The sequence below is a fragment of the Pinus tabuliformis genome, chromosome 4_1, assembly GCF_031772625.1.
Source record: "Pinus tabuliformis cultivar Carrire ecotype Pingquan chromosome 4_1, CPIR1, whole genome shotgun sequence".
NCBI classification, from domain to species: domain Eukaryota; kingdom Viridiplantae; phylum Streptophyta; class Pinopsida; order Pinales; family Pinaceae; genus Pinus; species Pinus tabuliformis.
The window spans coordinates 991,534,250-991,548,435 of NC_142303.1; positions in this window are offsets into that span (position 1 = coordinate 991,534,250).

Here is a 14,186-nt window from a genome sequence, read left to right on the forward strand (position 1 = left end):
AATTTGTATAATATAAAAAAAATTAAACCCTTTGATATTTGATTTGGGTGGTTAAAAAATCGAACAATATTTATTAGAACAACAACTATTTAGTTTGATCAAGACTACAACAAGCATTTCATTTGATCACGATGGCATACCTGGAATGTGGGTCTCCATGAGCAGTCTAATGCCATATGAATCAACAATTGAGGGAAAACATGAGGAAAATGTATGTAAAATATTTATTAGCATTAAGAAAACAGAGAAAATGATTACAATGGTAACAACCAAATAGAGCACTGACCTCAAGTTTTCCACATTGGTGTATCAGAGTCAGCTTTCACCCGCATAACTTAACTTAAAATCTAATGGGAGAAACCACAAGTTTTGGAATTCTAAAATATTATGCAAAATTCTAAACAATAAAATCTCTCCAATCGGATGCATAAACAAAATTTTATTGCAGAAAGAGTAAATGATATCGAGATCTCCTTCTGTTTTTTTCGAAATTTTGGAGAGTGCTGACTGCACGTTATTTCACCCCAACGATTCTTGGTGGCTGAAAAATTATTCGAAGGGACTTGGTAGTTGCAACTCAATCGAATAAAAACTCCAATACCATGAGGTGGAGTTACTTTTCTCATTGAGAATTGGATCATCCTGTGGGGCGAGCCGATTTCGAGTGGATTTCTGTAAGAGGCTTCCCTAAGGCGAGGAGGAAATGGTAGCTTTGTCTGTCCAAGAACATTTCGGGGATAGGAACATCTCAGAGACTTCTATTGAAGGATCGTGCCCTACACAGGGCATCAATGCATCATATTGCCAAAACAAGGATATGAAATAGGACTGGAGTAAAACACTGGCATATCATCCTCTCTGCAGCGGTACCAAACTATAACTAACAATACCGGTCTTGCAGCGGTACCGAACTGTAACTAACAATACCGGTCTTGAATATGAAGGCAATGATTATTTTAATCGTTTAACACCACGATCAACATTCCACAATGGTACACCTGGTATGAAAAGACTTCTTCTCACAGGGTAACGCCTTACGACGTAGAAATGTCATATGAACGAACATCATATGAAATGAGTTATGGTTTTTTTGGGCATGTCGTATTGATAAGCCACGATATTGTAACAAAGTCTATTGATAGATTAATAATCTCCATTATAAAGTGGGAGTGAATCTCCATGTTAAGAATATTGTTGCATGTTTTTTTAAAATGCACATATGTTTAACTTATATATTAAATTTTTTTTTTTTAAGAAACAAATATTGACATTGTATTAATAAAATTGGAATCCGACCCAAACCGTTACAATTCTTCTAGGAACAAAAGCTGCCATAATACTTTGGGATAGAGCACATTGGATTATCCCAAAACCTTACATTAGGGCCCCACAATACTTAAAATTTGTTCCCCTTTAAATTAAAGACTTTCCAAAATACCCCTAAAATCCAAATATATTTGCATCCCATTTTCAACTTAGATTTATTTTAATTTGGATTGAATTCTAGTTTTGTCTGGGAGACTTTTCACCTTTTTTTGAGCAGGGATCCAACCTATGTTTTTTTGAAAATTCTAGCTATTTTTTATTTTATTTTATTTATTTATTTATTTTTATTTTATTTTATTATATATATATATATATATATATATATATATTATATTTATTTATTTATTTATTTTTATTTTATTTTATTTTATTATATTTTTTTTTTCAGAAGAAAAAAACACTGCTTCTATTAATAAATAAAAACTGTACATATACGTGGTTCATAGTGTCAAAACTAGACACAAAATATCATAAACCTCCAAACAGAAAATCACCATCTCATGCTAGCAAAGTGTACCTATGATTTGTTAGAATATTAGATCTACTAAAATAGCTATCTATCTAAGAAACCAACAATGTATCAACATATAAATAAGAAAATAAAGAGAACAAGGAAAAAGAATACCACGGATATACGTGGTTCACCCAATTGGGCTACGTCCACGGGAATATTGTCTTCTATTATCTCCAGAAATATCATACAATGTTACAAAGAGAGCAACTACAAATAACCCGATATAAATAACCGTATGCTGTGAGCACATGATAAGATTTGATGGTATCACAAAATGGTATATATCTTAAGAGGCTCTCTTGACCTTATTATATACCTAGAGATGTGAAGGAATTACTCTCACGTATTAAATGTGGGATAATATAATTATCCAAAATAACACCTCTTTATATAATAAATGGATACAAGAGTATAATATGCCATAATAAATATGGGATATAATGTATTACTTTTTTACATAAAATTGTGGACAACTTCCGACATAATACAAAGACATTATTACCTTCCAAGGAATATAATATATAGAAAGTAAGTTGATGGGCATGTTTTGAACATGAAAAACATCTTCCAATTGACCATTAGCAACATTAATATTACCATAACCAATTACAGAAAGTTGTTTACCATCACATCTTATCCTTTGTTCACAACATAATGCTATTTGTATCGGGTTATTTGTAGTTGCTCTCTTTGTAAGATTGTAGGAGATTTCTGGAGATAATAGAAGACAACCTTCCCGTGGACGTAGCCCAATTGAGTGAACCACATATATCTGTTGTATTATTTTTCCTTATTCTTTTTCTGTTCTTATTTATATGTTGAAATATTGTTGGTTTCTTAGATATATAGCTAGTTTAGTAGATCTAATATTCTAACATGGTATTAGAGCCATGGCTACTATGATCTAACATCTTCTTTGAATTTAACCATCAACATGTATCTTCATTTTTTGTTATCTGGGCACTCATTATTTTTTGTAGATTTTCTCTCTATCTCGTCGCCATTAGGCTTCTCTTCAGATCTGGGCATGATTCTACATATTTGAGTTTTTCTCATAACCCTAACTTTGTTATGTAGTTTTTTGCAGTTTTGTTTCTTTTTTCAAGGGGCTCTTGATTGTTTTTCTTTAAGATCTATATGGTTTTTTGTTATGAAACCAGCTCATAAAAAGATAGAAAAGATAGATAAACACCTTAGAAATAAGCCTCTTCGAGGGGGCAACCTCCTTTACATTACACAAATAAACAATTCTTGGATGATACAAATGACAAGACCTCCTTTCTATACATAGGAGTCTAAGGGGTCATAATATAATCAAAGCCGACATAACAAGAATAATGTAAGGGCACAATAATACAATAGTGGGCTTCTATGGGGCACAATAATAACAATATGGGGACTACATGGGCACAAAAATATAATAAGGGGGTTGTACCAATAACAATAAGGGGTTACACTAGTAGTATAGGGACCTAACGTGCCAATCTCCTTCAAAAATTGTTGTTCTCAACGCTTGAGTAGTTCTTGATGCTTCTGTATAAATTCTTGTCCTCCCATGTGGAATCTTCAGTGGGTAAGTTCTTCCACTTAATGAGATACTCTGAAATTGATCTATTTCGTCGCTGTTGATTTCTTAGTTCTGTAACTGCTTCAGGTTCCAATATGATTTTTCCTTCCTTGTCAAGTTCTCGCAATACTATCTGAACTGAGATCTTCTGCAACTTTTGAATGAGTTCCCACTCCTTTGGGCATATGGATATATGTAAGGCCTGATGTTTGGAGGAACACTTCCTGGAATCAAATGAATAGCATGATCATGATCACGAATAGGTGGGAGGCCTTTGGGAGTCTCAAATACCTTGGAATGATTGTCCAAAACATTTTGGAGGTCTGGAGAAATACATGATTTCGATGTGTGATCCTCTAGTGAACATAATTGTGAAATTACTCCCTCTTGTTCTTTATTTAGAAGCTTTGTCATGCTGTTAGAGTTGATTATCTTTCCTGGTTTCCCTTCGATACCACTCAATTCAACTTCCTTTCCTTCCCAAAAAAATTTCAAGAAAATTTCTTGAAAATTAAAAGCTATTGTACCCAACGATTGTAGCCATTAGACTCCTAGTAACACATCAACACCACCCATTGGAGTTGAAAGCATTGGGCTATTCAATACGTATTCTCCCATGGATAGCTTGATATTATGGCACTTTCCAGAGCAATTTATGGTTCCTCCACTTGCAATCATCACTTAACACTCTGGTGTTGGATATAGGAAGCAATTCAATTCCTTGGCTATCTTACAATAAATAAAATTATGGGTATTGCCTGAATCAATCAACACTATTACCTATTTCTTCTTGATAAGTCCTTTTATCTTAATAGTTTGAGGAGTGGTAATTTCATCCAATGCATTACAAGATATGGTCGGATTCATTTCTTGATGCTCGATGTGATCTTTCACTTCTTGAACATTTTTCTTCTTGATATGTCCTTCTATATTGATAGTTTGAGGAGTGGTAATTCTGGACAATGCATTACAATATATGGTCGGATTCATTTCTTCTTTCTCGATGCGATTTTTCACTTCTTGAACTTTTTTGTTCTTGATATGTCCTTCTATCTTGAGAGTTTGAGGAGTGGTAATTTTTCCCAATGCTTTACAAGATATGGTTCGATTCATTTCTTCTTTCTCTGGGGTGGGTTCTTGGTATATATCCTCTTCTTTTGATGTTTCTTGATCCTTTTCTTCATTCTCTTCATAATCTATGTAAAATAATTTCTTCTCAGCACACTTATGACATTTAGTGTATTTGTTATCACAATTGTAACAAAGCCCTTTTTCTCTTTTTTCTTCCAATTGTTGTGGTGTAAAACTTGTAGGTTGTGGAAGTCTAGGAGAAAAAACACTTCCATAATTATAGTCGTGAGTGGTGGGATTCCTTGTTTCCATAATTTCGCTTTCAATTTTTCTTGCCAACCTGAATGCCTTCTCCAATGAATCAGGTTCCCAAAGACGAACCTCGTGTTGAATGTTATCCTTTAAATTCCTTATGAAGACATCAACCATTTTCTTATCTGGAATATCATTTACCCTTCTATTTAATTTTTGGAAGTCCTTAATGTGCTTTGCCATTGAACTCTTTTGGTTTGAGATTTATCAATTGGCTAAGAAGTCGTTTCTCTTTGTATCCTCATAATGTGCTATCATTTCCTCTGTGAAAATTGACCACATGACAAGTGGTTCACGAGAACAAAGCCATCTGTACCATAAAAATTGATTCAGTTCTAAATAATTAGATGAAATACGTACCTTTTGTAACAGTGGTACACCATGTAGATCAAAATATTTCTCCATCTGTAGTATCCAATTTACCGGATCCTTGCCATCAAACATCCTCATCTCGTTTTTTCTTGATTTTAGGAGCTCGATCTTGAAATGACTATAAATTTGTACCTTCATATCTTTAAGTTCTGAAATTTCACACTGTAATATCCCTTTGAGTCCTCTTTCTACTCCGCAAGTCTGATCACAATTGGATTCCTTAAGAAAGATTTATTCCCAATCTCCCGTGATGACCTAATTATAGACTAGTTCAGTAGAGGTAAATTGTACGACGTGCCACATGTCACTATTTCAACCTTCGGTTTTGAAAATTATACCAAAAAAAATCCATCCTCTTTCTGTAACTTCTTATGAAATTTCAATATGATGCTCAGAGAGAAAGTTATGACGATTTTCCCAAGGTCACTTTCTTAGGATGTAATTCGAGAGTCTGTAAAAACCCTGAATTTCTCAGATCATATATTTGAAAATATAGCGAGACGAGTTCTGAAATTTGGACCTAAAGTTCAGAATGATTTCTTCTCAAATGGGTTTTTTTAGGTTCTGAAGCTTTATAGCAAAACAGTTATAGCGAAAATTCCACGATGACCTGTTTTAGATGAAATTCTGGAGCTTGGAAAAACTCTAACTTCCTCAGGTCATATATCCTAAAATATAGTGAGGAAATATCTAAAATTAGGACCCAAAGTTCAATGAGATTTCTTCTCAACTGGGTTTTTGTTTTAGCTTCTGAAACATCGCAGAAAAATAGTTATAGTGAAAATGCCACAATGACTTGTTTGGAGCAGCGAAACCATAGAATCCAAAACTCTGATACCAAATGTTATGAAACCAGCTCACAAAAAGATAGAAAATATAGATAAACGCCTTAGAAATAAGCCTCTTCGAGGGGGCAACCTATTTTACATTACACAAATGAACAATTCTTGGATGATACAAATGACAAGACCTCCTTTCTATATATAGGAGTATATGGGGTCATAATATAATCAAAGCTGACATAACAAAAATAATGTAAGGGCACAATAATAACAATAGTGGGCTTCTATGGGGTACAATAATAACAAGATGGGGACTACATGGGCACAACAATATAATAAGGGGGTTGTATTAATAACAATAAGGGGTTACACTAGTAGTATAGGGACCTAACATTTTTGGATTCTCCTCAAGGATATTTATCTTCCGTTGTAAGATCTGTGATTTTCGTCCAATGTTTTGGTTCTTTTTTTTTGCAGGGTGGCAGATTAGCGGACCTAGGGTTCAGATCAAAATTTCAGCCACATAAGTGGATGCAGAGTGGTTGTGCATTTCCGAAAACTGGTTATAATGAGCTTTTGGAGCATTATTGAGTGTTTTTTTGTTTGGTACTCGATGCTTTTTGTCAGATCTGTTACCTTCTGTGTAGAATTTCCCAAAATAGAGTAGATATTTGGGTTCCACTTGCCGAGCTACCCAATGTAAAAAAAAATCATCTCAAACGGAGTACCAGAAGCAAAATTATCGTTGATTTAAGATTGACAGTTTTTTCAGGTTTTCTAGTGACAATAGAACGAACTGCAGAAATTTATAGTTTTCTATTCACTTTTTCTCTTGTCATTTCTTAAATTTGGGTTTATATTTCTTGTCAAAATTTCTATCATTATGACTTCAGAAGTAGCTTCTGTTCCTAAACTTATCAGTTCTATCTTGCATGGAAAAGGAAAATGATTGATGTTCTCAGGAGTAGGAATCTATGGAGGTTGGTTAATGGTGAACACATGAAACCTATAGATGCTCAAGCCTTGATTAAATGGGAAAAAATGTATGATCAAGCAAGAGGGCTCATTGGTCAAACGGTTTCAAATGGTAAACCCAAATGCAAAAAGTGACAAGAGAAAAAGTGGATAGAAAACTGTAAATTTCTGCAGTTCGTTCTGCTATCACCAGAAAACCTGAAAAAACCGTCAATCTTAAATCAACAATAATTTTGCTTCCGGTACTCCGTTTGAGTTGACTTTTTTTTGAAATTGGGTAACACGACGAGAGGAACCTAAATATCTACTATGTTCTAGGAAATTATGCACATAAGGTAACAATTCTGACAAAAAACGTCAGGTGTCAAATAAAAAAGCACTCAATAATGCTCCAAATGCTCATTATAACCCTTTTCCAGACATGGCACATCCACTCTCCATCCACTTATGCGACCGAAATTCTGATCTGAACCCTCAGTCCGCCAATCTGCCACCCTGCAAAAGAAAGGACCAAAAAACTTGACGAAAATCACAAATCTTACAACCGGAAGATAGATCTCCTTGAGGAGAATCTGAAAACCATATAAATCTTACAGAAAAAAATCAAGGGGCCTTTGAAAAAAAAATTCTGCAAAAAACTACATAACAAAGTTAGGGTTATGAGAAAAAATTCAAATCTGTAGAATCATGCCTAGATCTGAAGAGAAGCCTAATGGCGACCAGATAGAAAGAAAATCTACAAAAAATAATGAGTGCCCAGATAACAAAAAATGAAAATACATGTTGATGGTTAAATTCAAAGAAGATGTTAGATCATAGTAGCCATGGCTCCGATACCATGTTAGAATATTAGATCTACGAAACTAGCTATCTATCTAAGAAACCAACAATATATCAACATGTAAATAAAAACATAAAGAAAACAAGGAAAAATAATACAACAAATATACATGGTTCACCCAATTGGGCCTATTATCTCGAGAAATCTCCGACAACCTTACAAAGAGAGCAGCTATAAGTAACTCGATACAAATAACAATACGCTGTGAGCACACGATAAGATGTGATGGTATCACAAAATGGTATATATCTTAAGAGGTTCCCTTGACCCTTTTATATACCTAAAGGTGTGGAGGAATTACTCTCACATATTAAATGTGGGATAATATAATTCTCGAAAATAACATCTCTTTATATAATAAATGGATACAAAAGTATACTATACCATAATAAATATGGGATAGAATGTATTACTCTTTTACATAAGATTGTGGACAACTTCCGACATAATACAAAGACATTATTACCTTCCAAAGAATATAATATATTCCAACAAGATCCCCTTATTCAAATTTCAGGTGGATCTAGTACACAACAACCCAAAAAATATCCTTTCATTAAACACTGGAATCAATAATCTATCAAGATTTCATTTTAATTCTTTTATTTCACAAAATTTTTCGTTGATACTTCTCATGCATTAGACTTGACTTTAAAACCTTACCTTCATGGAATTTAGACTTCGAAACAATCCACCATAGTATCACCTTTAAAAAAAATGGTTTGACTTGTAATTTTCCTTTCTAACATTCCTATTCCTCCAACCAAAGTGACCTTAGAAAAATCCCTTCTCTAACCATGTACATAGATGATGGAAATCAAACCCAAAAAATCACGTTACAAATCAACATTATGAGCTCTTTCCGTGAGGATACACATTACAAGCTAAACATCTTTGGGTATGATGGTCAACCCCTTCTCATGAATGGTTTATACATTTGTATCTTCAAATATTCTCTTTCACAACCTTTAAATACAAAACCTCCACTAATTTCCAAAGCATTGAAAACATACTCTTAAACATTTTAACTTGATGAATTTCCAAAATCTCGCAAACATACTTTTGTGGATTTTTGTATTTCTTTTGAAAAATAATTAAAACATGTAATTCTCGTGAACTCTTTTTTCACACAATTCTTTCATGGATGAAAAGAAAAATTAATATCTATGCACTTTGAGTAAAGACCCTAGTACTTATCTTGGCCATTGAAGCATGGGCATCACTTCCACAGGTTTTTCAACGCGAGTATTTTTAGTCTTCCAACATCGTTCTACAACATAAATTACTACAACGTTCCTTCAGGTTCTTCAAATGATGCTCCTCGCGCAAGCTTCACGACACTTTACTTCACGTTGGCTCCACTTTAAACAATGCATAGCACTTCTACGTAACGTTGAAAAATATGATTGAATGTAAGACACACATAGGGAAAGCACAAAACAAAGGTTCTTGATAGGTAGATCGGTGTTCCATGTTCCAACACGTCGTATCCTTACCACAAAGTGTTCTTCCACGATGTTCAAATCACATGTATCCTTTGCCGGAAAACACACTTCTCATGAGCCAGCTGGAGCAATTTCTACAGGGAAAAATGTAAAGAAAACAAAAATCTGGCTTTAAGGACAACACTGGCTGACAATAATGGCATCTAATTTCTTGCAATTTTGCAAACTCCACGCATAATAAATTCAACATCTTGTCATGCTCTAGGATCTACGGTAACGTTGATTGCTAACAGTGGCTGCCCTCCTTTCAGCCATAACAATCTGCGCTTGAACAACGATTTCACCCCTCCACGGAAAGAGTTAAGTTCTTGGTTTATAACAACGTCAAAACTCAAAGAAAAATAGGCTGCATTATAGGATGAAGTTCACAGGTTTCATACCATACATCATGTGACACCATACAACACCTCACAAAATTCATACATATATGTGCTACAATGATCTGATAGTTAAGAAGTCAGTGAGTTATTTAACTTTACTTCTTAGCAAAATCTTCACTTGTTATTATTATTAGAGTGTGTCTTCTTAGTTCATCAAATAGCTATCAAAATTAAAGAGACAAGAACACGCGATGTTGGCTTTCTGCCAGGGCCAAAACCTCTCCCTCTTGGAGAGGAAAAATTGCACAAAATTCTTCTTATAGAGATTCCAATTGATGAATACCAAGACCATGACCCTTGACCAATCATGCCACTCCAAGACCAAGACAAAAATCCTTTTTTTTTGTCACTGCTGAGATCATCATCATTGCTTCTTCATCATTCTTCCATTTTAACTTAGCTCATTGTTGCATACTGAGATAATATCTACCACCATTATTGTTACATAATTATTGCACCTTGATGCACTACCACAAAGATCTTCATTACTCTTGCATCCTCACCAAGATCTTCTCCACAATAAAGAGATCTAATATATATATATATATATATAGGAGAGTTGCACTTAGATTCACCGAGACAGTGATCTTCTCTATTAAGGTCATGACTGTAGTTAGTATGCTGAGAGTGTATTACTTGTGAGATCACAGTTGTGTCGAGACAGTGAGTGTATCTTCTCCATCCGATATGTTGAGACAATGATTAGCACTGTGATCTTTATCATCTTATCTATACCGAGACAATGACATTCTTGCATCGACATTATCATTATACTTAGGCTGATACTGTAATTTTCTCACTGAAGTTTTCCACAAGAAAATGTCCTCTTGTAAGGCAGGTTAGATCCATGTACCATCCAAGAGAATCCGAAGTGTCTGTAATCTTGTGCTTGCCCGAGATTCTATAACACTGTATCTTGTCCAAGATTCCTGCACTCACTGTGCCATCCGAAGTTATAGAGGTATGTTTGAAATTTTGTCTCACTGTGGTGACTCTAGCTACGTACATATAGTTGTTTGCCCCTGTATTTGAGCTAACATGTCCACTGAAAGGGTGTGTATCCATTTATGATCCAACTTGACATATAATATACATTTTAGGGCCGACTTAACTATTTTCTTCATCGTTTTGCTGGCAGATGTCTTCAGGAGGATTGTGCTTGTCTTGGAGGGTTGTTCTATACATTTATATAGACTTGTATACATTACACATAGGCTCAAGAAGAGCATGACATTAACTCTTTAAACTAAATATTAAGGCTCTCAATGGGAGCCACTAAATAAATAAAATTCTTGCTCATGAAACCCATGCTTCAAGGAATAATGTTAATTACAATGTCATGAAGACCGAACCTAGTTACACTTTCTTCAACACATATGGTATCAGAGCACAAGCTCTGACCCATTACTACCTTTGAGATTTATTCAATATGAAACCATTGGAATTAAAAAAAAAATCGCATTATGTGAATACAACAATTGTTTGTGATTTTCACTTACTCAAAATATATATTATTAGGAAAAAGGTTATTTTTCCAAATTAAAATATATGTATTAAAGAGATTTAATAAAATAAAAACCTAAATTAAGAGAGATGAAGCCATGGCAGAAAAGGCTTCTGAAGACTTAATGTATTGCATGAACAAAGAATGATAATGATAGAATTAAATACATCAATATTATGTCTCTAGATAGTGTGTCTATCTCAGACACACAATCACTTTGATTGAGTGAATATCTCAACCACATCCCAATCTAGGAACCTAACTAATTGGAGAGAATCTCTCAACCAACTAAACCTAAACAAACTCCCAAGTTTGAGGAACTGACTTATTCTATAATTAAAGACAAGTAGAAATTATTCCCAATTTTATAATTTAATTTATTTTGGAGTTATTGATTGTTTTATGAGAGTGTGAAGCTAACATTCCCCCCCTTAATCAGAAGTCCAAAGTAAGAACCTGGTACCATCTCCAAGTCTTCATGCTAAAACTGTTGAGTTGATCCTCAATGAAGAACTTCCTAAAAAACCGCCAAAATTAGATTCCAAAAACTCCAATACGAAGAGAGCACACCAAGAGAAGTGAATCAACTACAAGCCTGATACAACTTTGAAATGCTTAACAACTGAATTGAATGACAAGCTGCAATTCAAAAGGATGCATCTATCCTTTGCTTGGTCTAATGACCATCCAAGTGAACAAAAGAATGTCCACAGATGCTCTCAATCAACATTCCAATCGCTTTCCCACTGGAAAATTTCAATGTTGATTGGAAAAATTTGTTGTCGTCGAAACATTTCAATATGAAAACCATTAGTTCCCCCCTTTGTCAATTCAAAGAAGAGACCATATGCATTTGTTTTTAAACTCCCCCCTTCAGATGTTGGAGATTTTCACTTTTGTACTCCCTTGAGAGTACCATCTTCATTTGACTGTTGGCAGCAATATCTGAGATTGAATTTTGCGGTAAAACTTATATAGTCATTTGACAGTAGATGACCACTCCCGAAGATCAACCCGTTCATAATTGATCTTCAATCTATTTGGTTGGTTTTGTTTGCAACATCTTTCTGATGAGTAATTTTTCTTACCACAACGGTGACAAGGATGGAGATCAAAACAATGATCTTCCATTTGACCGGTTCTTTAACAATGTTTGAATTTATGTTTTCTTCAACTTTCTCATGGATTTATGATGTTCCATAATCAAGAAATACTCCACTGACGAGCTTGATCAGTTTTAAATAATATGGGATATGCAAGTTGTTATCATATTTTTCATATCCTAAACCACGCTGATTTTTGTTACATTGGATTTCCTCCCACGGTTTGATCACTGGCTTGGAATACGAAAGTTGAACTTGATCATGGACAAATTCTACACTTGAAGTTGTATGGTTGATTGGATGGGAATCATCATCTTCTGCATTTGAATTTTTATTGTTGAAAGGATTTGAAACATGACCCTTCTACTGTAACTCATCGCTTTGTTGCTGTGATTCAAGTTCGAGAAATTCAACGGTTTCATGTGCATAATGTAGATGTTTTTTGATATCAGCAAGAGTCGCTTTGCTGATTTTCATTGTGTCCTCAGCAGTGGATATGATCAGATTGTTAAGAAAATCTAACGATTAAATGCTTTGCTCCATTTGGACTCACTCGCTTCAACTCACGCTCGCTTTCTTTTAACACTTACTTGATTTTTCGAACTCGCTCACTTGAACTTGTTTTCTTAAACTTGCTTTCTTAAATTTCATGCTCGCTTGATCTTAGGGTTGTGCATTAATTTTCTTTGTTCACTTGATTTGACAAGTTTAGGGCTCAACTACAAAAAATGCACCCAATTCGAGTCAATTTACAATGATTAAAATGGGTGTTGGGTTCAACCGAGAATGCACCCGATACAACTCAAGTTAACTTACAAAGAAAATAATGATTTGCAAGCTACAATACAATTCAATTTTGATTTGATTTGACTCTTACAAAAAATGGTTGCAAGTGCATTGTTAAAAAATTGATGCAAATGTTGTTGATGTAGACTTGTCTTGGAATGCTGATGATTGCTTGAGTTTGTTCTTTGCATATTCTTACTTGTGGGCGCTTGAACATATGTGCTTTGTTTGTTTGTCATTACTTTTAGATGATTGATGCTTAAATTCCTTGAGTGTATGATGAAAAAATTGCAACTATAGTGTCAAAACTAGACACAAAATATCAGAAGCCTCCAAACAGAAAATCACTATCTCATGCTAGCAAATTGTACCTATGATCTACTAGAATATTACATCTACTAAAATGGTTATCTATCTAAGAAACCAACAATATATCAATAATAAGAAAATAAAGAGAACAAGGAAAAAGAATACAACAGATATACGTGGTTCACCCAATTGGGCTATGTCCACGGGAAGATGTGATGGTATCACAAATTGGTATATATCTTAAGAGGTTCTCTTGACCCTATTATATACCTAGAGATGTGGAGGAATTACTCTCACGTATCAAATGTGGGATAATATAAATCTCCAAAATAACACCTCTTTATATAATAAATGGATACAAGAGTATACTATGCTATAATAAATATGGGATATAATGTATTACTTTTTTACATAAGATTGTGGACAACTTCCGACATAATACAAAGACATTGTTACCTTCCAAGGAATATAATATATAGAAAGTAAGTTGATGGGCATGTTTTGAACATGAAAAACATCTTCCAATTGACCATTAACAACATTAATATTATCATAACTAATTACGGAAAGCTGTTAACCATCACATCTTATCCTTTGCTCACAACATAATGCTATTTGTATCAGGTTATTTGTAGTTGCTCTCTTTGTAAGATTGTAGGAGATTTCTAGAGATAATAGAAGACAACCTTCCTGTGGAGTAGCCCAATTGAGTGAACCACATATATCTGTTGTATTCTTTTTTCTTATTCTCTTTCTGTTCTTATTTATATGTTGATATATTGTTGGTTTCTTAGATAGATAGCTAGTTTAGTAGATCTAATATTCTAATATGGTATCAG